Source organism: Miscanthus floridulus, chromosome 12 (assembly GCF_019320115.1).
Source record: "Miscanthus floridulus cultivar M001 chromosome 12, ASM1932011v1, whole genome shotgun sequence".
Classification (NCBI taxonomy): Eukaryota; Viridiplantae; Streptophyta; class Magnoliopsida; order Poales; family Poaceae; genus Miscanthus; species Miscanthus floridulus.
Genome location: NC_089591.1, coordinates 73674046 through 73698913, shown reverse-complemented (window position 1 = coordinate 73698913; position 24868 = coordinate 73674046). Strand labels below are relative to the sequence as shown.

Sequence of the window (24868 nt, the reverse complement as noted above, 5' to 3'; positions counted from 1 at the left end):
TGATCCCCCAGCAATGGTATCAAGTTGTTTATGAACTTTTTGAGTTAATCCATGGTAGAAACTTTGCATGAGCAACCAATCTTACATCCCATGATGAGGACAATTTCAAATGTATTCTTGAAAATGCTCCCATGCTTCTGGAATGGTTTCTCCTTTCTGCTGTTGGAAGTTTAAAATATTTCTTCTTAAGGCATTGGTCCTGCCTATAGGGAAGAACTTTTCTAGAAAGGCCTTTGAACATCTTGCCCAAGTGTTGATGTGACCTTTGTTGATGTAGAACCACTGCTTCGCTCTTCCTACTAGTTAGAATGGAAACATGCGAAGTAGTATGATGTCTTGAGCAACATCCTTGATGACGACCATGCTGCTAATCTCCATAAAATTCTGAAGGTGAGCACTAGAATCTTCATGTGCCTTTCCGCTGAATGGAGTAGCTTGCACCATGTTGATGAAGCTTGGCTTGAGCTCAAACTTGAGATTGTTGGTTTTGAGTGTTGGTCCAGTGCGGATATTCTCAGTGCTTGGAGCAGAGAATTCACGCAGAGTCTTCTCAGCCATGACTTCAGGAACTGGTGTTGAGCTTCCTCTTGATTCGGTTGATTCTGATTGGAAATTATTGGTGAATCACAACTAAGTCTGCAATACCCCGTATAAGATATGAACAAAGACAAATAAGGGTAAGCCTGCTAAAGCAGAGGTTATGATTTTATCAATAAGTATTTATTTGGTCAATTCTCTTTAGCCATGTGCCCCTCCCCGACAACGGTTCCAGAAATGCTTGTTGACATTTCTTAGCATCACTTGTTACTAGGTTGTCATCTCTAGCATAATGCCAAAAATGCATGGTTGGTAATTATTAATGACACTTGTAAACTTCAGAGAAAAATATATATATTAAAGTATCCGCAAGCGCACATATAATATACCATTATAACATTTCACCCGAGAGTATATCAGGTATCGTTATTTATATTTTTACCACAGGGAGGAGCTTATGGAGTGGTGTTGGCATAAAGATATTGACAAATGTGCATACTTATGACAATAATCACTCTCATGCTATTGTAGGGATAAGTCAAAGGGTAAATTAATAATAAGTGTAAGGTAATAGTGGTATTCCAGAGATAGAATTAGAGACTCATAAAATATAGTACAACTAAGCAGGAGATTCGTTAAGAGCAAAAGATTCCTAAGTCATTACTTATCTACTAAGTCTTTTGTACACCCTAATATATACACTCTCATCTATAATATAACTAACTCTGGATCTATGCATAAGGAACATTACTAAGGTAGATCAAGAACAAAGCTTGTCTACCTTCGCAATCACGTTCTATGTGCTCTACAAACGGGGAGTGGACTACAAAGGGCTCAATAGGAGTGTCATATCCGCGATCTACCACATAACCTAGAGTGCAGAGGGCATCCATAGGCAAACAATATCTAAGCACCATGCTTACATAGTGTCGACCACTTAACTCATGCGCATAGTGAGCTAAGCGCTTTGTGAACATGTGCATAAACTCATCATTAATCATAACTATATCAAGCATGCAACTAGAGCAAACTAAGAACATAATGAATAGCAACATAATAATATTAAAGTAGCACAAAGTCATAAGTATAGAGATACAATGGCTATACCAGTCTCTAGACAGCAGATCCAGAATCCTGAGCAATAGCCCACACTATTCTTGAACCTTGCTAGCTAATCTATACTAGAAACTTAAAGAACTAGAGCTCTAATCTCTAATCTCTGGAAACCCTAGTTTCTGTCTAGCCCTGACTTATGATCTGATGACTTGATTCTCTCTGAAGGGAGGGGGGCTGGATTATATAGCCCTGAGGATACAACATGAGCCCTTGGATCAAACCGACTTAAGCAATGGCTTAGATGCATCATAGGAGGTGGTGGAAAACCGACATAGCGACGAGGCTGACAGGTGGGCCCCTGATGGGCCGGGCGGCCTACAGGTGGGGCCGAGTGGCCCCACTTGGCAGCCTCTCAGCCTCTGCTTCGGTGACGTGGCTTCTAGAGTCCTCTGGAACCTTCTAGAGTTGGTTTCACGGCGGAATTCTGATTTTTTCGTTGACGTTTAAGTCCCCCTTATCGGTTTTCTGATTAAACCCTACTGAAAACATAGATTCACCAAAACTCATGGAAATTGTCAGTTTAAATCCCTAAGTCTATGTTGGTGATCATTTTCATGCATTATCTCGGGTTATATTGATGTTTATAATGGTCGGTAACTACCGTCAACAATTCCCCCAACCTTAATCTTTGCTAGTCCCTTAGCAAAACTAAACTTAGCACGAATAAGAAATTTAGGGTCGTAACAACTTCTCAAAAGTACATATGCATTCAAACAAGAACTCTCCTCTAAATTAGACCAAACTGATCTGACTTTCAAACTTACTCATATTACCTTTAACCATAGGGCTTGTAGCCTTCACTTGGGTCTTGAGCAATTGAAAGACAGAGCGATCAAGTCAAGCACTATGTCTCATGTTCTTTGTTCAACCATTATTCTGGAGTTTTTTATAAGTTTTCAAAATAAAACTCAAAAATTTCATTGTATGACACTCTCAAGTCTCTCAAAATATGTAGTATTTGTGGATCCTCACCAAGGCAACAGTGATGTTATGCCTTTCTTCCTACAACTAAAGCTTATTTGGGGCTCAAAGGAAGGGTGATAACACGAAAGAGCATACTTGCAATACATATATTGTAAAGTCAAACAACGGATCCAAAGAGAGTTGAGTCATACAATCAAATCAAGATGTGCATGTGTATGGTGGATACATATGGTAGTTAACCTAATTCTACTATGCTCCTTGAAAACATATATGGTGGATCCAAAGATAGTTGAGTCATACAATCAAATCAAGATGTGCATGTGTATGGTGGATACATATGGTAGTTAACCTAATTCTACTATGCTCTTTTGAAACTTGAAAATATTTGCAAGAAAACAAGGGCTATCTTATTTATCTCTTTTTTTTCAGACGGGCATCTAAGTACCCATTGTTTTGATAATTTGAACACTTGTCCGTTTTTTCTCAACTCTTTTTTTATGAATAACTTTTGCATAGCCACATGCTTCTCTCTGCATAATAATTGTTGGAGAGATAGTAACAAGAACTTGAAGCATTTATTTGATGGAAACCTACATTCGGGGAGTGGACTACAAAGGACTCAACAGGAGTGTCACATCCGATCTACCACATGACCCAGAATATAGGGTGTATCTGTAGGTAAACAACGTATAAGCACCATGCTTACACAATGTCGACCACCCACCCCGTATACATCAGAGTGAGCGCTATACAAACTTATGCATAAACACAATAATAAACTAGCTATACTAAGTATATAATCAAAGTAGACGTTGAACATCATAATGAAGAACATGAATAAGATGAACACTAAGATTGTCATAACAATTGTAACTAGCATATAAAATAATGAAGAAATAAAAGAGAGAGGGGGTACAAAGATTATACCGAACCACACTCTTGACAAGATCAGGAATCCAAGCGAAGTCCTGCTTGCCTCCCTCTAGATCTATCCTAACTAGCTATGCTACGGAGGAGGAGGAGCTCTAAGGAGATTATGGTTTCTGTCTTCTCAGATGACTTGATGACTTCTGATATGCCTGGGGGAGAGGTAGGGGCTAGATTATATGGCCCTGAGGGTCCAACGTGAGTCCTTGGATGAAATCAACTTAAGCAATGGTCTAGATGCATCCTCAAAGAAGGTGGGAGACCAACATACGAAGCTAGATGACTGGTGGGCCTAGGTTGGCTGGGTAGCCCCACCTATCAGGGGGTGGCCCTCTGCTTCAGTGATGTGGCTTTTGGACCCTTCTAGAGTCTTCCCATGAAGGTACTACGGTGGAACTCCGTATTTTTCTTTGACAATTAGGTCCTCCTTGACGGTTTTCTGATTAAACCCTGCTGGAAACACAGATTCACCAAAACTCATGGAATTTATTAGTTTAAACCCCTAAACCTTCATTAGTGATTATATTTATGCCCTTATACATGTTTAATTGATGGTTTAAATTGGTTGTTAACTACCGTCAACAACTCCTCCAAGCTTACCTTTTGCTAGTCCCTTAGCAAAACTAAACTTAGTAACTAAATCTGGAGTTTTAGAATTTTGAAAACATTAAAGCAACTCCTCAAAAGTACACATGTGTTCAAACAAGAATTCTCCTCCGGATTAGAATAAACTGATCTGACTTTCAAACTTATCCATATTACATTCAACCATGGGACTTCTCAGCCTTCACTTGGGTCTTGAGCAATTGAAAGACAGAATGGTCAAGTCAAGCACTATGTCTCAAGTTCTTTGTTCAACCATCACTCCGGAGTTTTTATAGATTTTCAAAATAAAACTCAGAGCTTCCTATTGTATGACACTCTCAAGTCTCTTAATATATGTGGTATTTATGGATCCTCACCAAGACAATAGTGGTGTTGTGTCTTTCTCTTCCTACATCTAAGGCTTATGTGGAGCTCATAGGAGTGGAGAAAGCATAAAAGAGCATACTTGCAATACATATATTGTAAAGTCAAACCTTGGATCCAAAGATGTGCATGTGTATGGATGTTTATGGTGGATATATATGGTGGCTAACCTAATTCTACTTTGCTCCTTAAAAACATAACTCTTTTTTGAAACTTGTAAACAACTTTGCAAGAAAACAGAGGCTATCTTATTCATCTTCTTTTTTTTCTCTTCTTGTTTTAGGCAAGCATTTGAGTACCTATTGTTTTCAATATCTCGGACACTTGTCTATTTTTTCATCTCTCTTTTTTTATGAATAACTTTTGCATAGCCCCATGCTTCTTTTCTGCAACGAAAACTTTTCAGAGATAGCAAGAAGAACTTATAGCATTTATTTGGTGGATATCTATGAAGAATATTTTTGGTGTTCACTCCTAGTGTAGGAGTAAAACATTTTTAGGTGGATCTAAATGGAATGGCATGTTGTTACGCCTACCCCTAGTGTAGGAGTAGTGCATATTTAGGTGGTGTGTACGTGATCTTGATTTTAAGAGCATGACAAATCTCTCATAAGGCATCAACAAAGCTTGACTAAACTCAATGCAAAACAAGCAGCATATATGTGTGAAAGTTTTTCTAATCTAAATATCATATATGGCTTTGGTAGGAATTCAAGCTTTGTCATATAAGGAACTCATCATGTAGGATTTTCATATTTTTTAAAAGATAAATCTTCAGAACTTTAGTATCACTAGGAACAAGATAAACAACAGCTTAGACCTTCTCATATCATATCCGTCAATTACCTAGACTTAGCTCAAGCATATGCTACCCACGGGTTTCAAATTTAGAGCAAATTCTTATATCAAAACAGTAGGATCCAAAACTAAAAAAATTCAAGGCTGAAAACTAGGTACTTGAAAGGAATTACGACAGAGCAATTATTCATTATTTCTATTACAAAAGATTATCCTCAGAGTTCTTTTATTGAACTCTTAAAAATAGAAAACTAGACACACACTTTTATTTTGTTTTCATTTTTAAGATCACACCCTTCTATTATATATATAGCGAAGATAAACTTTTATTTTGTTTTTGTTTGTTATGCATTTTTTATGACTTTAGCAAATATATAGAAAACTCAAAGACAGTAAAACCAAAAAGGAAAAGAAATACTTAGCTAGATACATGAGGGATGCTCTTCCCCCAAGCTGGATGTTGTCGTGGTCTTTCTTAAAATCTCTCTCATCCTTCCAGAAGTTGTTTTCCTCATGTAGCGGGTGTACAGTGCTCGGGAAAATATACTTCGGATGGGTGGCTTTACTCTTGATCATCCGGCAAAATACTCCAACAAGAACACCAAAAACTCATGGCACGGATTAAGATAAGGAGTTAGCGGTTAGCCATTCAGAGATTTGTTGTCCTTGGAGGTTAGAAAAATTTCCTAATTGACAAAGTTCTAGCAGGATGTCTATTAATATATTTTTGGATTTTCTTATTTATATAATGTAGAAAGAAGTATGTATGCATGTTTATTTTTATGCCACCATAGTGAATATTCTCGTGGGTGTTTACACACCGTATATTTATTCAAATGGGCCTTAGGATTTTTTTGATGCAATCACGTAATGTAGTAATGGAACTTTTTATTTTTCTTTTTCTAAATGCAATGCTAATGCAGAAAAGTAATTATACTAAAGTGAAAAATAATTCATGCAATGCTAAAAAGTAAATATGGATAACTACCGATGTTACCTCATGGCCAGGGTTCGGATTTTTAAGTCCTTCAGACAGGACTTGGCTGGAGAAGAGTCCTTTACTTTACGGGTGCATCATTCGGTCCTGACGATGGAGACTTTGATGATTGCACCTCTTGTGACTCTAGTGACGATGTTACCTTCTCCTTCCACACCTGCTTGGTCTGTGGACTTGACTTTGGTAGAGCGGGTTCATCTTTTACAACTCCTTCAGGTTCCTTATCTTCCTCTCATTCATTCTTTGGAGATTGATTCTTCTGGTTTCGGGATGATCGATGTCTCCTCCTGAAGCGAGACTTCTTTTGGCTACTCATAAGTAGTGTAACTATTAAAATAACAGCGTACCTTTTCTCTAGGGAATTGGAAGTGGACTTGTCTAGATCCAATGTAGATGATCGCTTTGGTGGTGTTGAGGAACGGTCTTCCAAGGATGATGGGTGTATCTTCTTCTTCTTCACCCATGTCCAGAACCATAAAGTCGGCAGGGGCATAGTGATCATGTATTCTTACCATAATATCTTTTGCTATCCCCTCCGGGAATTGGATTGATTGGTCCACCATCTGTAATTGCATATATGTAGGGAACAAAGGTTCATCACTGAATAAATATTCATACGTTACCTTAGACATTATGTTGACCCAAAATCCAATGTCGTAGAAGGTCTTGTGGAATATTCTTTGTCCAGTGGTACACTCAATCATCGATATATTAGGATCATCCTTCTTGGCAAGGAATGGTGAAGCGAGCAGGTGGTCGCACTCTGATCTGAGTGTGTTGATCATATTGATTGTCTCTTCATGTGGTTGCCTAGCTTTGTTCTTCCTCCTTCTTTGGTTCTTCTTCTTCTTGGTCACTGTTGTCTCTTCAGGCAGGTATGCCTTTTGTGGATGACTAGGAGATTACAAGATACGATTCTTGAAAGAAAACTTCTCCTTTCTATCCTTGATCGTGAAATAGATCTTGGCACTGTCCGTGTAGATGATGGCTTTTGTGGTGCTTAGGAAAGGTCGACCCAAAATAATGGGTGCCCTTACATGTCCACCGATTTCCAAAACCACAAAGTCTACGAGAACATATGATTACCCCACTCGAATAATAGCATCTTCAAGAATTCCCTTGGGGTAACAGAGTGACTAATTTGCAAGCTGCAAATGCATATTTGTGTACAACAAAGTATCTCCATTAATTCGATCATAAATTACGTTAGGCATGATGTTGACACTTGCTCCGAAGTCAGAGACAACTTCTTGGAAAATGTGAGGTCCAATGGTGATGGGGATGACAGGTCTCTCTAGATCACCTTTCTTGTCAGGCAAGGTGTAATCTATCTACCTTCCCGTCGATGGCTCCATGTAATAGTAAGCTATATTGTGAATATCAACAAGATTTGCAGTTTCTAGATCTTCTAGTTGCCCTAGAATCTTACCTTTATCGGACAAAGGAACAACAGCCGCCAGCTAAGCTATTTGTGATTCTATCATTTTATTAAAGCTATGATGGTTTTTAATGATAGAAGCAAAGCTATCCATTCTATTATTTATGTTCTCTAGAATTTTATCATTGGAAGTTATCTTTCTAGATAATCCCTCCATAATTATGGATTGACTAGCAATTAATTCTCTCAAGGGTGGTTGATTGAGATTATTAAAATTATTACCTTGATACTTACCTTGATAATTACCTTGGTAGTTCGGCTTTTGTTGCTGGTTCCATGATTCTACTGAGGACAAGAGTAATTATCGTTGTTCACAAAATTCACATTCTCTTGGGTCTCAGGACAGTTATTCCATGAATGCCCAGTGCTTCCACACACTTCACATGTCATGCGAGAATCATGAATGTGCATGACTTCTTGCTTCTCATTGGCTCGATCTTCAAGCTTCTTCATCAGTAGGTTCATCTTGGCAGACAACATGTCTACTTCCTTGAGTTGATGTATACCTCCACTTCTTTTGTGGGTTTGAGCACGTTCTTCATTCAAACCTTGGTTGGAGGCCATCTTCTCCACCAGAGTGGTCGCAGCTGGAAGTGTAAGTGACAAGAATGCACCTCCAGCAGCAACATCCATGGTCTCACGGGTACTGTTGGTCAACCTAGGGTAGAACGTCTGCATGAGTAGCCAATTCTCCATCCCATGATGAGAACATTCTGATATATAGTCTTGAAAGCATTCCCATGCCTCAGGAACAGATTCATCATGTTATTGTTGAAAACTTGAAATTCTCCCATGCAAAGCATTGATCTTGCCCGTGGGAAAGAACTTTGCTAGAAAGGCAGTGGAGCAGTTATCCCATGTAGTATTTCTATCTTTATTGGCGTAAAACCATTGCTTTGCCTTTCCCAAGAGTGAGAATGGAAAAAGGCGAAGTAGTATGGCATCCTGGGTTACTCCTTTGATGGTGAAAGTGCTGTAGATCTCTAGGAAGTGATGAAGATGTGCACTCGCATCTTCATGTGCCTTTCCACAAAATTGGTTTGCTTGCACCATATTGATGAGAGCTGGCTTAAGCTCAAATTCATTATCTCTGACATTGACTGTCGGTCCAGTACAGATGTTGGCCGTAGTTGGAGTAGAGAATTCATGGAGAGTCTTGTTAGCCATGGCTTCAAATTCTGGTGTTAAGCTTTGCCTTATATGGTTGTATTCTGACTTTAACGCTGAGACTTTCTTGAGCTTAGCTTTGGTCTTCCTAATTAATGCTTCTGGATCTTCAACGTAGTTTGTCGGAAGGTCAAAACTGGTCATACATTACCCTGCATAAGATACTCAAGTAGACAAAACAAGGTGGGCCTGTTTAAGTAGAGGTCAATGGTTATCTCGATCCCATCAATAAGTATAAGTTTATCAATACTTCCTTTGCTAGTTACCTTCCCCAGCAACGACGCCAAAAATGCCTGTTGGTATTTCTTAACGTGTCACTTGTTTGAAGTACTTAGCCACCTATCATAAACCTATATCCCTAACTTTACTAGGTTGTCATCCCTAGTGTTGATGAAGAGATATTTGTTGGTACTATATAGTATTACTACTAGAATAACACTAAGCAGTTCTTTATTAATTATGTGACTAGAGAGAATATATATAAATCTATGAATCTAAAGTATCCACAAGTGCATAGATAATATACCATTGTAGCATTTTGCCCGAGAGTATTCTAGGTATTGTTATTTATATTTTTACCACTGGAAAGGTCTAGCATGGATATGTATTGATAACCTATACTATTGAAGGAGAAAAACTATAACCAATGTTCTACTCATAACAGGGATAAGATATGCATATAATAAGTAATAATAATGATAAATCACTCAGAGTACTCCTTTCTATAACATTAGCATGGTTAGGTAGAATATTAGAGGAATAATTTCTAAGTCATTCTTAATTACAAGTCAAAGCATACATTTGATTAGTGCAATTACGCCTAGTAATCATGGCTAAGATCATCATCATATCTACACCTAAGGGATATTACTAAGGAAGATTAAGGGCAGAGCTCGTTCTACCTTCATAATCAGACCCTACGTGCACCTATATTTGGGGAGTGGACTACAAAGAACTCAACGGGAGTATCACATCCGCGATCTACCACATGACCCAGAATATATGGTGTATCCACAGGTAAACAACGTATAAGCACCACGCTTATACAATGTCGACCACCCACCCCATGTGCATCAGAGTGAGCGCTATACGAACTTATGCATAAACATAATGATAAACTAGCTATACTAAGTATATAATCAAAGTAGACGTTGAACATCATAATGAAGAACATGAATAAGATGAACACTAAGATTGTCATAACAATTATAACTAGCATATAAAAATATTCGAGAAACAAAAGAGAGAGGGGTACAAAGATTATACCGAACCACGCTCTTGACAAGATCGAGAATCTAAGCGAAGTCCTGCTTGCCTCCCTCTAGATCTATCTTAACTAGCTATGCTATTAAGGAGGAGGAGCTTTAAGGATATTCGGGTTTCTGTCTTCTCAAATGACTTGATGACTTCTGATATGCCTAGAGGAGAGGCAGGGGCTAGATTATATGACCCTAAGGGTCCAACGTGAGCCCTTGGATCAAACCGACTTAAGCAACGACCTAGATGCATCCTCAAAGGTGGTGGGAGACCAACATACGAAGTTGGCTGACAGGTGGGCCAGGAGGGCCAGGCGGCCCCACCTATTAGGGGGTGGCCCTCCGCTTCGGTGATGTGGCTTCTGGACCCTTCTCGAGTCTTCCCACGCAGGTACTGCGATGGAACTCCGTATTTTTCTTTGACAATTAGGTCCTTCTTGGCGGTTTTCTGATTAAACCCTGCTGGAAACATAGATTCACCCAAACTCATAGAATTTATTAGTTTAAACCCCTAAACCTTCATTGTTGATTATATTTATGCCCTTATACATGTTTAATTAACGGTTTAAATTTGTTGTTAACTACCGTCAACACCTGCACATAGCGGAGTTCTGCCATGACGGTTTCAGTCTCATCATCGAGATTCTTGCTGGCCGCCCATGCCTTCACCACACCAGCTATGGTAGGGGCTAGTGCCTTGATCAACACCCACTACACCGTGCTCATTGTGTAATTCATCATCCTTACCATTCACACTGGTTTTGTTACTTCCTAAAGGCAAAGGCATACGCATTTGCAATATGTCAATGCAAATAATCAGAAACACATTATTTGACATTTTTAAATATATATGAACTTCTGAACGTTGAAATGTAATTGCACATACAGGCTTTTAAAAAACAAATAAAACTGTCTTTGCTATTTTGTTGCCTTTATTAATGTTCACGAAGCTATGTCAATTTCTTCTTACTTATGTAGTGATGGCTTGTGTAACTAAGCATAGTATTGTCATATATAGATAAGTGTTTCAAAGAATATAAAGCTCGGAATGAAGCCCCTAACTTCTAAAGGATGCAATAAACACCATAATTCGAGAGTTCAATGGACATTGCATTTGAAGTCTAAAGTCTCTCAAGTAGTCCCTATTGTAAGTTTATGTATTATTTCAACTAGCTAGCTAAAACCCCAATTTCAAAATTTAATGTGTAACTATTTTAAGTCGTCTAGCATTAACATTGTTGTGCGATGCCATTCACCTATCTAGGTCTACCCATGGGGACAATCAAACCCAGAATTGAGGACTTTACACTGATGATGGATTCTATAGAGAGAAGACTCTCTGCATGCTCGGTCTGGCTGTCTTACTTAGGTCGGTTGGAGATGGTTAATTCAGCAATAACGCCTATCACAACCTATGCCATGTGCACAATTAAACCGAGGCCCAGCGAAAGCCAAGTAGAGCAGGCCAGGCACTAAGGCCAGGGGTGTTCATGACCCCTTCCTCCAGCACTGGTCACACGACGCTCAGATGTGCGACCTCTCCCCGTCACGACCCCTAAAATGGATGGAGAGAGAGGTTGGGCCCTGCTAGACAAACCTGCTCTAATAGGGGCGAGCATGCCGCACTGATCCCTCAAGGACCGGTGTGACGATAGTCACCTTGGTCTAGTCGAACACCATCTCAGTGCCGCGTCACACCGATAAGACAACACCGCACATCGGTGGCCATGGGTACGATGCCCAGCATCCAAGTACGGACTGACGGGACGCGTATACGATCTTACCCACTATAGGATGGGATCCATGACAAATGCCTCAACGAAGAAACCTTCCCGGCTAGCAAAGTGCCCGAACCCCAATGATCGGGGTCGTGGCCCTCAACCCCACGAAGCGACCAGGTGAACAACGACCTAGGGCGGCAACCTACTACAGGTACAATGCCCTAGGAAGCTTGGAGACGATGGCAAAGACCATGATGGATGCCACGTTGCATAGGATAGCTGACGAACCATCATCATGGCTACATTGCTGCCACGCCCAGCACAATAGCACCACGTCAAACCCTGCCGCAACGTGGCCACAAGACCATGACAATGGCGACACTCGGGCGAGCATTAGAAGAAGGCGTAGCTTGCAAGCCAAGTTAGCCAGGACCTCCCTTAGGCTCTCGACCCTTCGGTCGGGGAAACCTTCTCTTTGTCATGAGGCCTAGCCCCGAACTCTATACAAGGGTAGCCAGGGCTCCCATCTCTGGACATCTTCGCATTTTTTATCCTCTACCATTCCATCCATTGCAGTAGGGCTCCTAGAGCTTCTCTTTGGGCTGCCCCTCATCTAGCATAGGTTCTACCACCTCTTTCACCATTCTTGCACCCTCCATTGTAAGAACTTTAGAGCATTCAAGCGAGGAACACGCACTCGATCTTCTCTGAGACTGGACGTAGAGCTCCGGCCTGAACCGGTATAAATCCTCATGTCTATTGGATGCTACCATCGTCTTCTTACAGCAGCGCGACAATCGTATAAATTTACTAGTCCGGTTTATGAAACACCGACATGTGGGATACGACAATCCTCTCTCAGGACTATCCAAGGCTTTCTTCTTTTGCGACGAACACAGATGCTTCTGTGAGAGAGACCATGCAAATTCAGAACCTCGATGATATCTTCTTTCTCCCACTCTCACAGCAAGCATATGAAGAGTTCCAAATCCTCCAGAACCGGCTGCAGAACTTGCAGTATGATGACAGTACCACTGACCACTGGGCACCCATATGGGGAAACAGGTACACCTCCCGTCGCTTCTACCCGTATGTATTCAGCGAAGTTGATGAACACCCCATCTTCAAGATTATTAGTGGACCGGTTGAACACTAAGACGATGTTACGATGGCGACATCTAAACATACAAGATACTGTCACTTGTGTCATGTGCAGCTGTGGTGCAGAAGAGACCTTCGAGCATCTATTTTTTGATTGCCCCTTCGCCAAGGAGTGCTAGGTAACACTTCATTTTCAGTGGGATGGCTTCCACTCTGGGATAGATTGATGCAGGCAGGAGCAACACATAATCTCCCCTTCTTCACTGAGGCAGCCGTGATCGCAGCATGGGAGTTATGGAAGATGCGTAATGACAAGGTGTTCCAGAGGCATGACCCGGCTCCTTCAATTTGGTTAGGCAATTTTCAAAAATCAATGTAATCTGGATGATCTCAGGTTATTCTTCTGTGTTTGGCTGGATGCTTTTAATTCCTGTATGTAAGTATGCTTTACCTTCATTAAATATAAAAATATCTCACTGTGGGGATCTCCCCCACAGTTTTTTTTTTTTTTTTTGCGGTAAAAAAACATTGGTTGCCTAGTTGGCGTGGCCAAGGACCAAGAGAGGTCACAGGTCTACCACGCGCATTTAGGGCATCAACACGTGTGCTTCGAGCCCTTCAGTTTAGCTGGTGGGCAGTTGGGCTGATGAGAAAAATGCCAGCAAGCAAACACTACCACAAAATGCAACTTCCCGAGTGACTGGTATCACCAACTCACCAAGTGGTAGATTTCATACATAACCGCTCGGAGGAAATCCCGTGTGATGCCATAATCATTCGAAAAGGCAAAACACACAAGCAAATCTCATTTCCCCCTGATTGGCCTGCTGCTCGAGAAGTGCGTGATTTTTCAGTTAGCCTACTCCTCTCCACTAACGTTTTCTGATAGCTCCTTCAGTTTCCAAATCCCGGGTGCTCCAACAAGGATGGTGCCCATGCCATTTTTTTTGTGAATAGATGGTTCCCATGCCATTAATCCAGTGCCAGTGCCATACTACTCTCTAAGAGTTTTTATGTGATGTGGCGCTTTTTAAATGACAGAAGGAAGAGAGCGAGAAACAGGATTAGACATGGCGGGCAGACCTCCGGCTGCTAGCCTGCCAACACTACTTCTGAATTGCAGCAGCCACTAGCCGCCCTCACATCTCCTCCTAAGATTCCTCCATACGAGCAAGCCGTCGCTCTAGTCGCAGTTCTAGCGCTGTGTTGGTCTGCCTAATATGCCTCTTTCTTCGTTTATACTACGGATTAGTACAGTATCAATCATCTGGAACCAGTCAAGTGTCAAGTCTTTCTATTTTGTAATTTTAGTAGCCTTATACATTACTCTTCACATGATTCCATTAAACAACTGGATATAGGACTGGTCGTTAATCTTCACCTTAATCATGTGTGTGCTCACTGCTCAGAACAAATAGAAATGTGTACGTGTGATTATGTGATTATGTCATTCCTAGCTAACTGAATGTGCACGTGCCATTTGTCCTGATGCCATTTTTGGCTCTATTCGCTTTAACTACTTCAGCAGTACTTTCAGTGTTTTCCTCTCACAATAAATCAGCATAAGCCAAATTTCAGCAAAACGAACAGGAAAAACTAGTCATGTGTTATTGTTTAATCATAGGAAAAGATGTGCCAGCATGTAATTGGATATTTCCAAGATCTAGGTTTTAATTATTAGGCAAAACTAGTCCATCAACCCGTGCTATCGCACGGGTTATAATTTTAGGAGATATAAGTATTAGATGTTGTTTAATACATATGACTAATAAAGAATTACTTATTTTAAATTACATGTTTTTTCTCTTTATTTATTTTCCAACATAATAGCTACTCGTAGTCTATATCCAATTATCATAAACTTATTATAATAATTTTTGTGAACAGATTGATCTATATATTTTTCATTTATATTCATGTTTTTCTTTACATGACACCTTTGTATATTTTAAATATACAATTAATTTAAAACCTTACCATTAACTACGGTGGCTCTTGTTGCATTATATATCTTACGAAGTCATGAATATGAATTTTGGTTTAAATTTTATTCTTATTGATTGATACAGATTATTATATTTTATCCTCAGTTTAAGTTAAAATTCTTGTGCTAGCTTATTGTATCTTTTATTAACTCTCTTTTTTGCACTTTTTGGAATAAGGATTTTAGGTGGTAGAGCACGTTCTTAAATACTATAGTATCATAAGCAATCATTTGAAACCTGCACCATGTTGCTTAGCATAAGTGCTAAAGCTTGAAGTGAGATATCGGATAGGGGTAGCAGTGCTAAATCTCGATAGAATTTTAATACTTAAACCTTATAATGTTCAACTTTTTTTACCTAAAGTGATTTTAAAGTGTCAGAAAAATAAAACCACCAGTGGTCTCCCACATTTTCAAGATGATTGAATTTTTCTATCAAGAAATTATGTATGCAGTCGTAGATATACTGTCAATATAGTTGTGTCAAGCATTTTAGTTAAAATGTATAAACATATATAAAGAAACAACCAATATAAGTTGTATGTCAAAGTTACTAATATGGTTCAAAACAATTTGTTAGTATCACTAGTATATGACTTTTTAAGAATGGTTAATTTAGATATAAAGTTAGAGGGGTACTTTAAATTATCTTTTATAATAGCAAAAATGGTTAATTTAAATGCAATGTTATGAGGTTATTTTGAATTATGTTTCATAATGACAAATGTGTGTAATTTAGATGTAAATTTAGAGGTTGTTTGAAGTATCTTTCATAGTGACAGATGTGGATGATTTTCATACAAATTTAGGGGGCTATTTTAAATTATCTTGCATAATGGCAGAGGTGGTGTACGTACATATGGCGGTGACGGGAGCTCCTGCTAGAGGAATGCAGAAGCTTGGATGTTGCGCAGACTGTGAGACTGGAGGCAACAAATTCGAGCAGATGTGCGAAGAAGTGGGTGGCTCAGGTGAGGTGGATGACGGTGGATCGACTCGTCGCCAAGATGCTGGTGTGGGAGCCGGCCGCTGTGATCATCCGACGAGCTCACCTCCAAGATGCACCACATGGATGGCGGGGTGATATGGAACTGATCCCTTCCTTAAATGCCTTGTAGTCCTTTCACTAACCTTTAGCGTCTCCATTTATCATCTTAAGAGGATTATCACTTTTAAATTTGTAAGAAGTTCATTTTTTGACCAAATAACTATCATGCAAATTTAATTACGGCCATGGAACTCGGAAAATGGAAATCACCAACCATCGACTAACTATTAAAACCATTCACACTAGATTTGATTAGTGGTTTCATTGGTGTGGCAGTAGGGTCCACTTGTCTGAGAGAAGTCATTGACCATTCAACCAGTAATGTGTGTTTCCTTTGAACTATAACCAGTAATGTGTGTTTGTAGCAATTGTATTTGATCTCCGTCCGAAATTAACTGGCCAAGCCCACTGTTCAAAACGGAAAAAAAAAACGACTCTGTGATCTGGTGGGGTCCTCAAGGCACAGCCCACACACCTCTGATTCTCTTTCAAATGACGAAAAGCACGTGCGTCCAGCTCATTGAAGGCCTTTAATGTGATTATGCTTGAGCGACGAGGAATAGATGGCAGCGTCATAAGCTTTCTTCGCTGCACTTGGCGCCATTCCCAACTTCTTCATGAGGTGCCGCACCGAGCGGACCTGACGAGGAGGGGTTTGGTGGGGGTGTTTGGTTCCTCCTTATATTAAATAAAGACTAATTACGAAACTAATTGCACAGTTTGCGACTAATTTACGAGACGAATCTTTTAAGTCTAACTAGTCCATGATTTGACAATGTGTTGCTACAGTAAACATGCGCTTGTGACGGATTAGTTAGGCTTAATAAATTCGTCTCGTGAAGTACTGACGGATTCTGTAATTTGTTTTTTTTATTAGTATCCGAACACCCCATACGACGCACTCACGTAACACCTCCTAAATTTTAATCATCGAATCCAAACAGTCCCTAACCTCGGCCGGGCGGTTCACCAACCCTGCTCCCATGAATTCTGAGCGTGGGCCATGGTCATGCGGCCCCATCTGCTCAGCCTGAACGCGGCTCACTCAATGTGCTCCCTGCTCACTGGGGCGGGCGGTGGTGTAGCATACAGTAGCACAGAAGTGGTGGCCCCTTCCCTGCCCAGGGCGTACAGGCCTATCGGCGATCCCAAAGCCGATACCACATGTCGGCCCTCCAGATGCCGACAGGAGGCCTGTCGGCCTTCCAAGGGCCGACAAGACCGCAGACAGGCCTACCAGCCCTCCTCAAAGACGAGACTGCTCAAAGCGAAGGTGGTACGTCTTTCCCGGTGTAGTTGTCGTCGCAGCAGAGGCACGGTGTGCGTTGTTCAGTGTAGGTCTCTGCAGCTAGCCTGGGAGGGACTTGACTCATTACTATCCTGTGATCTATCTGGTCTTTCTGGGAGGGCCGATCAGTGCCTGCTGCTTCGGCAGAACCAAAAGCATGCTACCGTGTCGTACGAGATCCAAAGACAATTCACGATGGTCGTATATGTGGGTCTGTTTTCCACACTTGAAAAGACCGCTAGGACAAGGCTGGAGCCGGTCGAGCTTTCTTAACTTTGACTAAGCTTTATCCACAAATAAATTTATTATAAAAATATATTTAACGATATATCTAATGAGATTAATTATGTGCCATAAAAATCATATTTTTTATAAATATTTGTTTAACGTTAAACATGTTTGACTTCTCGGGAAGCAAAAACGACACTTTTTATATATGCGACAGAGGGAGTACTGTAGAAAAACATGTCTACTCAGCACTTGGGTGTTTTAGAAATACCTAACACTCGGGTCTTAGATGCCCCTAAGACGCCTGGTTGAGAACAAAAACAAAATCGAGTATTTCTAATCCATGAAACACTCGATTGTTAGGAGCACCGGATCAAAATCAAATAAATAAGAAATGAATTCAAAATATAGATAATCAAATTAACCAGATATTTTCTATGAATTGCAAAGTGAAAGATCTCTAAGTGACTCAAAATTAGAAATATAGACAAAATCATTACAAAAATTAAATTAAAGAAGATACATATTATCAAACTAAGCAGATATTTTCTATAGATTATAGATGAAAAGATCTCCATTTGGCTTCATAATTAGACATACGTACAAACATACAGCAGAATTAATAAAACATATGCTTGAAACAAAACAAAGTATATTCATATAGGTATCTAGTTACAACAATTCTCTCTATAAGTTACACCAAAATAATAATTGCGAATTTAATATAAGTATTGTGTAAGGCCCCGTTTGGTCAGTTACTATCAAGCTAATTGATGATTTAATATATGTATAGTGTAAGTCTAGTATAAATTGATAATAACTATAATATTTTCATCAAACACAACTTCAATTCGCTCCTTCCATAGGTTCCCATGTCATAAGCAAGATGAGTGAACTCAATCCCTTCTTTGGAAATTGGAACATCCTCTGTGTATGCTATACTCGATCACCACTCATGCATTGTCCTGGTTGGACACCAGTTAGTTGGTTGGAGCTGTGGTAAGAATCCAAGAAGCAATTGTCGCTCAGTTTTTTTTAATCGGCATTCGGCCATTAGGCGGTGACTGTCTCGTGGCTGCACCGACATAGCGGACGATGCTTGTTGTTCGGCCGTCCTCTGCTGTCCAACATCTATTTTGGACGGTCAACCACGCAAAGAATTTGCATTTAGGCGGCTGCCAGACCTTCCAAATGATGGTTTTGTCAGCGGCGGAGCCACGTTGAGAATTATGGTTGAGAGGCAAAGTTATAAGGCCTAATTTTTGTACCCGATCCGCACCCACAGGCCAACAGCTCCGGCAAGCAAGAGAGGCCAACCGTTAGCAGGCCAGTCCATCTAAAACTAGTCCATTGCTCAGCCTTCAGCCCATGCACAACAAGACTACATCCCAACATATCCGTCTTGCCACAAAGGGATTTTGCATGGCTACCCAAGCTTTGTCAGGCCACTTCCATTCATGCCATAATCATCGCAGGCACAACGCCCATGCAAATTCGTCCAAATGAAGGATACCTAGCCATCTTCTTCAATTGGTATAATACTCCCTCCATTCTAAATTATCGTTGTTTCCATTTACACTCAACTCAGGGAATAATATCATTTTTTATAAAAAAAAAAGAACTACAAACAATCATCTATGGTCCGAAAGTTTTTTTTTCCAAATCACGCAACATCACTGTCCACCCGAACATTACATATCACTATAGCATCACATCTAGACTGTTGGCTACAAAATCAGACGACCAAAGCAGCATGAAATTTTAAGTTGCACGGGTAGTAGCAATTGTATTTTATCGCCGTTCGAAATTAATTGGCCAAGCCCGCTATTGAGAAGGGGAAAAAAGACTGCACTCTGGTGGGAGTCACGGCCCCTTTCTCTTTGGTTGGCCCTATACCAGCACTCCAGCAGGCCGTCTTCGAACGTCGCTTTAATTTGTGGCCCCGCTTTGTCTAGCCTGCAACTGCATTCCGCGTTCCACGATGCACCACATGGATGGCGGGGTGATATGGAACCGATCCCTTCCTTAAATGCCTTGTAGTCCTTTCACTAACCTTTAGCGTCTCCATTTGTGATCTTAAGAGGATTATCACTTTTAAATTTGTAAGAAGTTCATTTCTGACCAAATAACTATCGTGCAAATTTAATTACGGCCATGGAACTCGGAAAATGGAAATCACCGACCATCGACTAACTATTAAAACCATTCACACTAGATTTGATTAGTGGTTTCATTGATGTGGCAGTAGGGTCCACTTGTCTGAGAGAAGTCATTGACCATTCAACCAGTAATGTGAGTTTCCTTTGAACTATGACCAGTAATGTGTGTTTGTAGCAATTGTATTTGATCTCCGTCCGAAATTAACTGGCCAAGCCCACTGTTCAAAACGAAAAAATGACTCTGTGATCTGGTGGGGTCCTCAAGGCACAGCCCACACACCTCCGATTCTCTTTCAAAAGACGAAAAGCACGCTCATTGAAGGCCTTTAATGTGATTATGCTTCAACGACGAGGAATAGATGGCAGCGTCGTAAGAGCAAGGGTAATAATATAGCCGGTTTGCTGGCTGTAAGGTTCTTTGTAGCCTTCTCTTAGCCCACTCATATAATAGTCAGCTCTTTACAGTTAATACATGGCCCACTTGTCTCTCTCACAGACTTTCTTGGTTCTTGTGCCCAAGCCGGCTGTAAGCTTACAGCCCGCTTCTCCTCTCTCCCCTCTCCTCTCTCCTCCACCTCAGCATTTAGTCGGCTTACAGCCTGCTATTATACTTGCTCTAAGCTTTCTTCGCTGCACTTGGCGCCATTCCCAACTTCTTCATTAGGTGTCGCACCGAGTAAGGGGGGTGTTTGGTTCCTCCTAAATTTTAGTCGTTGTCCAATCGGATGTTTGGACATATGCAAAGAGTATTAAATATAGACTAATTACGAAACTAATTACACAGTTTGCAACTAATTTGCGAGATGAATCTTTTAAGCCTAATTAGATCATGATTTGACAATGTGTTGCTACAGTAAACATGTGCTAATGACGGGTTAATTAAGCTTAACAGATCCGTCTCGTGGAGTACCGATGGATTCTGTAATTTGTTTTTTTATTAGTATCCGAGCACCCCATACGATACACTCACGTGACACCTCCTAAATTTTAGTCATCAGATCCAAACAACCCCTAACCTCGGCCGGGGCGGTTCACCAACCCTGCTCCCATGAATTCTGAGCGTGGGCCATCGTCATGCGGCCCCATCTGCTCAGCCAGAACGCCATGCTGGCTCACTCAATGTGCTCCCTGCTCACTGTGGCGGGCGGTGGTGTAGCATACAGTAGCACCGAAGTGGTGGCCCTTTCCCTGCTCAGGGCGGACAGGCCTATTGGCAATCCCGAAGCCGATAGCATATGTTGGCCCTCCAGATGCCGACAGAGGGCTGTCGGCCTTCCAAGCGCCGACAAAACCCTTGACAGGTCGCGAGGCTACACGTGTGTGAAGAACACAGGGCTGGCACGGACGTGCCACTGTGATGCGTGTAACAAGCTCGGACCGTGATGCTAACTTTGTCGTTGAGTGCGTGTGCGTCGGCCTAGTCATTTGCACATCTCCGGACTACAGTGGCCAAGTGATTGAGTCACTAAGTGTCCGAGTGACTAACCGGTCGAGTGCCAGAATGGCTAATTGCTTGAGTGGTCGAGTCACTGAGTGGTTAAGTCATTGAGCGCCGAGTGATCAAGTGAAATCGATAATGATGTCTCATTAACAAAATAATTTAAAAACCATATCTTACTTGAATGATAAGACGTCAAGCATTATTATAATCTTAAACACGTGCGTACCGGACGTGCTTGGGTACCAGTAATAAATAATAAAATAGAAAAGTGTTAGAGAATATTATATGATTTAGCTATAGATGTCTCTCTCAAATTAATCCATGGTTCGTATGTAATCTCAATTCTAAACATAGATGAAAATAACAAAAAGTTTTTTTGGCTAGGCGTACATGTCATACGCTAGCACCATCTATCTAGCATATAGGGGCGATAGATGGCGACGTCAAGCGGATGGCTCCACGAGGACAAGGCCGGAGCATATTCCGTCTGTCAAAAAAAAAGTTACGAGTCTCATGCCGGTCAAGCTTTCTTAACTTTGACTAAGTTTGTATCCACAAATAAATTTATTATAAAAATACATTTAACGGTATATCTAATGAGATTAATTAAGTGCCATAAAAATAATATTTTTATAAATATTTGTATAAAGTTAAACATGTTTGACTTCCCGGGAAGTAAAAATGACACTTTTTATATATGCGACAGAGGGAGTGCTATAGAAAAACATGTCTACTCAGCACTTGGGTGTTTTAGAAATACTTAACACTCGGGTCTTAGATGCCCCTAAGACGCCTGGTTGAGAACAGAAACAAAATCGAGTATTTCTAATCCATGAAACACTCGATTGTTAGGAGCACCGGCTCAAAATCAAATAGATAAAAAATGAATTCAAAATATAGATAATCAAATTAACCAGATATTTTCTATGAATTGCAAAGTGAAAGATCTCTACGTGACTCAAAATTAGAAATATAGACAAAATCATTACAAAAATTAAATTAAAGAAGATACATATTATCAAACTAAGCAGATATTTTCTATAAATTACAGATGAAAAGATCTCCATTTGGGTTCAAAATTAGACATACATCCGAACATATAACAGAATTAATAAAACATATGCTTGAAACAAAACAAAGTATATTCATATAGGTATCTAGTTACAACAATTCTCTCTATAAGTTACACCAAAATAATAATTGCGAATTTAATATAAGTATTGTGTAAGGCCCCGTTTGGTCAGTTACTATCAAGCTAATTGATGATTTAATATATGTATAGTGTAAGTCTAGTATAAATTGATAATAACTATAATATTTTCAACAAACACAACTTCAATTCGCTCCTTCCATAGGTTCCCATGTCATAAGCAAGATGAGTGAACTCAATCCCTTCTTTGGAAATTGGAACATCCTCTGTGTATGCTATACTCGATCACCACTCATGCATTGTCCTGGTTGGACTCCAGTTAGTTGGTTGGAGCTGTGGTAAGAATCCAAGAAGCAATTGTCGCTCAGAGTTTTTTTTAATCGGCATTCGGCCATTAGGCGGTGACTGTCTCGTGGCTGCACCGACATAGCGGACAATGCTTGTTGTTCGGCCATCCTCTGCTGTCCAACATCTATTTTGGACGGTCAACCACGCAAAGAATTTGCATTTAGGCGGCTGCCAGACCTTCCAAATGATGGTTTTGTCAGCGGCGCAGCCACGTTGAGAATTTTGGTTGAGAGGCAGAGTTATAAGGCCTAATTTTTGTACCCGATCTGCACCCACAGGCCAAGCTCAGCCTTTAGCCCATGCACAACAAGACTACATCCCAACATATCCGTCTTGCCACAAAGGGATTTTGCATGGCTACCCAAGCTTTGTTAGGCCACTTCCATTCATGCCATAATCATCGCAGGCACAACGCCCATGCAAATTCGTCCAAATGAAGGATACCTAGCCATCTTCTTCAATTGGTATAATACTCCCTCCATTCTAAATTATCGTTGTTTCCATTTACACTCAACTCAGGGAATAATATCCTTTTTATATAAAAAAAAGAACTACAAACAATCATCTATGGTCGGAAAGTTTTTTTTTTCCAAATCACGCAACATCACTGTCCACCTGAACATTACATATCACTATAGCATCACATCTAGACTGTTGGCTACAAAATCAGACGACCAAAGCAGCATGAAATTTTAAGTTGCACTGGTAGTAGCAATTGTATTTTATCGCCGTTAGAAATTAATTGGCCAAGCCCGCTATTGAGAAGGGAAAAAAAAGACTGCACTCTGGTGGGAGTCACGGCCCCTTTCTCTTTGGTTGGCCCTATACCAGCACTCCAGCAGTCCGTCTTCGAACGTCGCTTTAATTTGTGGCCCCGCTTTGTCTAGCCTGCAACTGCATTCTGCGTTCCACGATGCACCACATGGATGGCCGGGTGATATGGAACCGATCCCTTCCTTAAATGCCTTATAGTCCTTTCACTAACCTTTAGCGTCTCCATTTGTCATCTTAAGAGGATTATCACTTTTAAATTTGTAAGAAGTTCATTTTTGACCAAATAACTATCGTGCAAATTTAATTACGGCCATGGAACTCGGAAAATGGAAATCACCGACCATCACTAACTATTAAAACCATTCACACTAGATTTGATTAGTGGTTTCATTGATGTGGCAGTAGGGTCCACTTGTCTGAGAGAAGTCATTGACCATTCAACCAGTAATGTGTGTTTCCTTTGAACTATAACCAGTAATGTGTGTTTGTAGCAATTGTATTTGATCTCCGTCCGAAATTAACTGGCCAAGCCCACTGTTCAAAACGGAAAAAAAAACGACTCTGTGATCTGGTGGGGTCCTCAAGGCACAGCCCACACACCTCTGATTCTCTTTCAAATGACGAAAAGCACGTGCGTCCAGCTCATTGAAGGCCTTTAATGTGATTATGCTTGAGCGACGAGGAATAGATGGCAGCGTCATAAGCTTTCTTCGCTGCACTTGGCGCCATTCCCAACTTCTTCATGAGGTGTCGCACCGAGCGGACCTGACGAGGAGGGGTTTGGTGGGGGTGTTTGGTTCCTCCTTATATTAAATAAAGACTAATTACGAAACTAATTGCACAGTTTGCGACTAATTTGCGAGACGAATCTTTTAAGTCTAACTAGTCCATGATTTGACAATGTGTTGCTACAGTAAACATGCGCTTGTGACGGATTAGTTAGGCTTAATAAATTCGTCTCGTGAAGTACTGACGGATTCTGTAATTTGTTTTTTTTATTAGTATCCGAACACCCCATGCGACGCACTCACGTGACACCTCCTAAATTTTAATCATCGGATCCAAACAGCCCCTAACCTCGGCCGGACGGTTCACCAACCCTGCTCCCATGAATTCTGAGCGTGGGCCATGGTCATGCAGCCCCATCTGCTCAGCCTGAACGCGGCTCACTCAATGTGCTCCCTGCTCACTGGGGCGGGCGGTGGTGTAGCATACAGTAGCACAGAAGTGGTGGCCCCTTCCCTGCCCAGGGCGTACAGGCCTATCGGCGATCCCAAAGCCGATACCACATGTGGGCCCTCCAGATGCCGACAGGAGGCCTGTCGGCCTTTACCAGCCCTCCCCAAAGACGAGACTGCTCAAAGCGAAGGTACCGTCTTTCCCGGTGTAGTTGTCGTCGCAGCAGAGGCACGGTGTGCGTTGTTCAGTGTAGGTCTCTGCAGCTAGCCTGGGAGGGACTTGACTCATTACTATCCTGTGATCTATCTGGTCTTTCTG

The 24868-nt window shown here is 40.9% G+C and overlaps 2 non-coding genes across 2 annotated transcripts; both read left to right on the top strand.

The window, feature by feature from the left end:
- Positions 1-85: 85 nt before the first annotated feature.
- Positions 86-193, top strand: LOC136498765 (small nucleolar RNA R71). The gene has a single exon (XR_010769766.1). It is a non-coding gene; the product is annotated as a small nucleolar RNA R71 (small nucleolar RNA).
- An 8207-nt stretch (positions 194-8400) lies between these two features.
- On the top strand, positions 8401-8509 carry LOC136498694 (small nucleolar RNA R71). Its single transcript, XR_010769703.1, has one exon. It is a non-coding gene; the product is annotated as a small nucleolar RNA R71 (small nucleolar RNA).
- The last annotated feature ends 16359 nt before the right edge of the window (positions 8510-24868 follow it).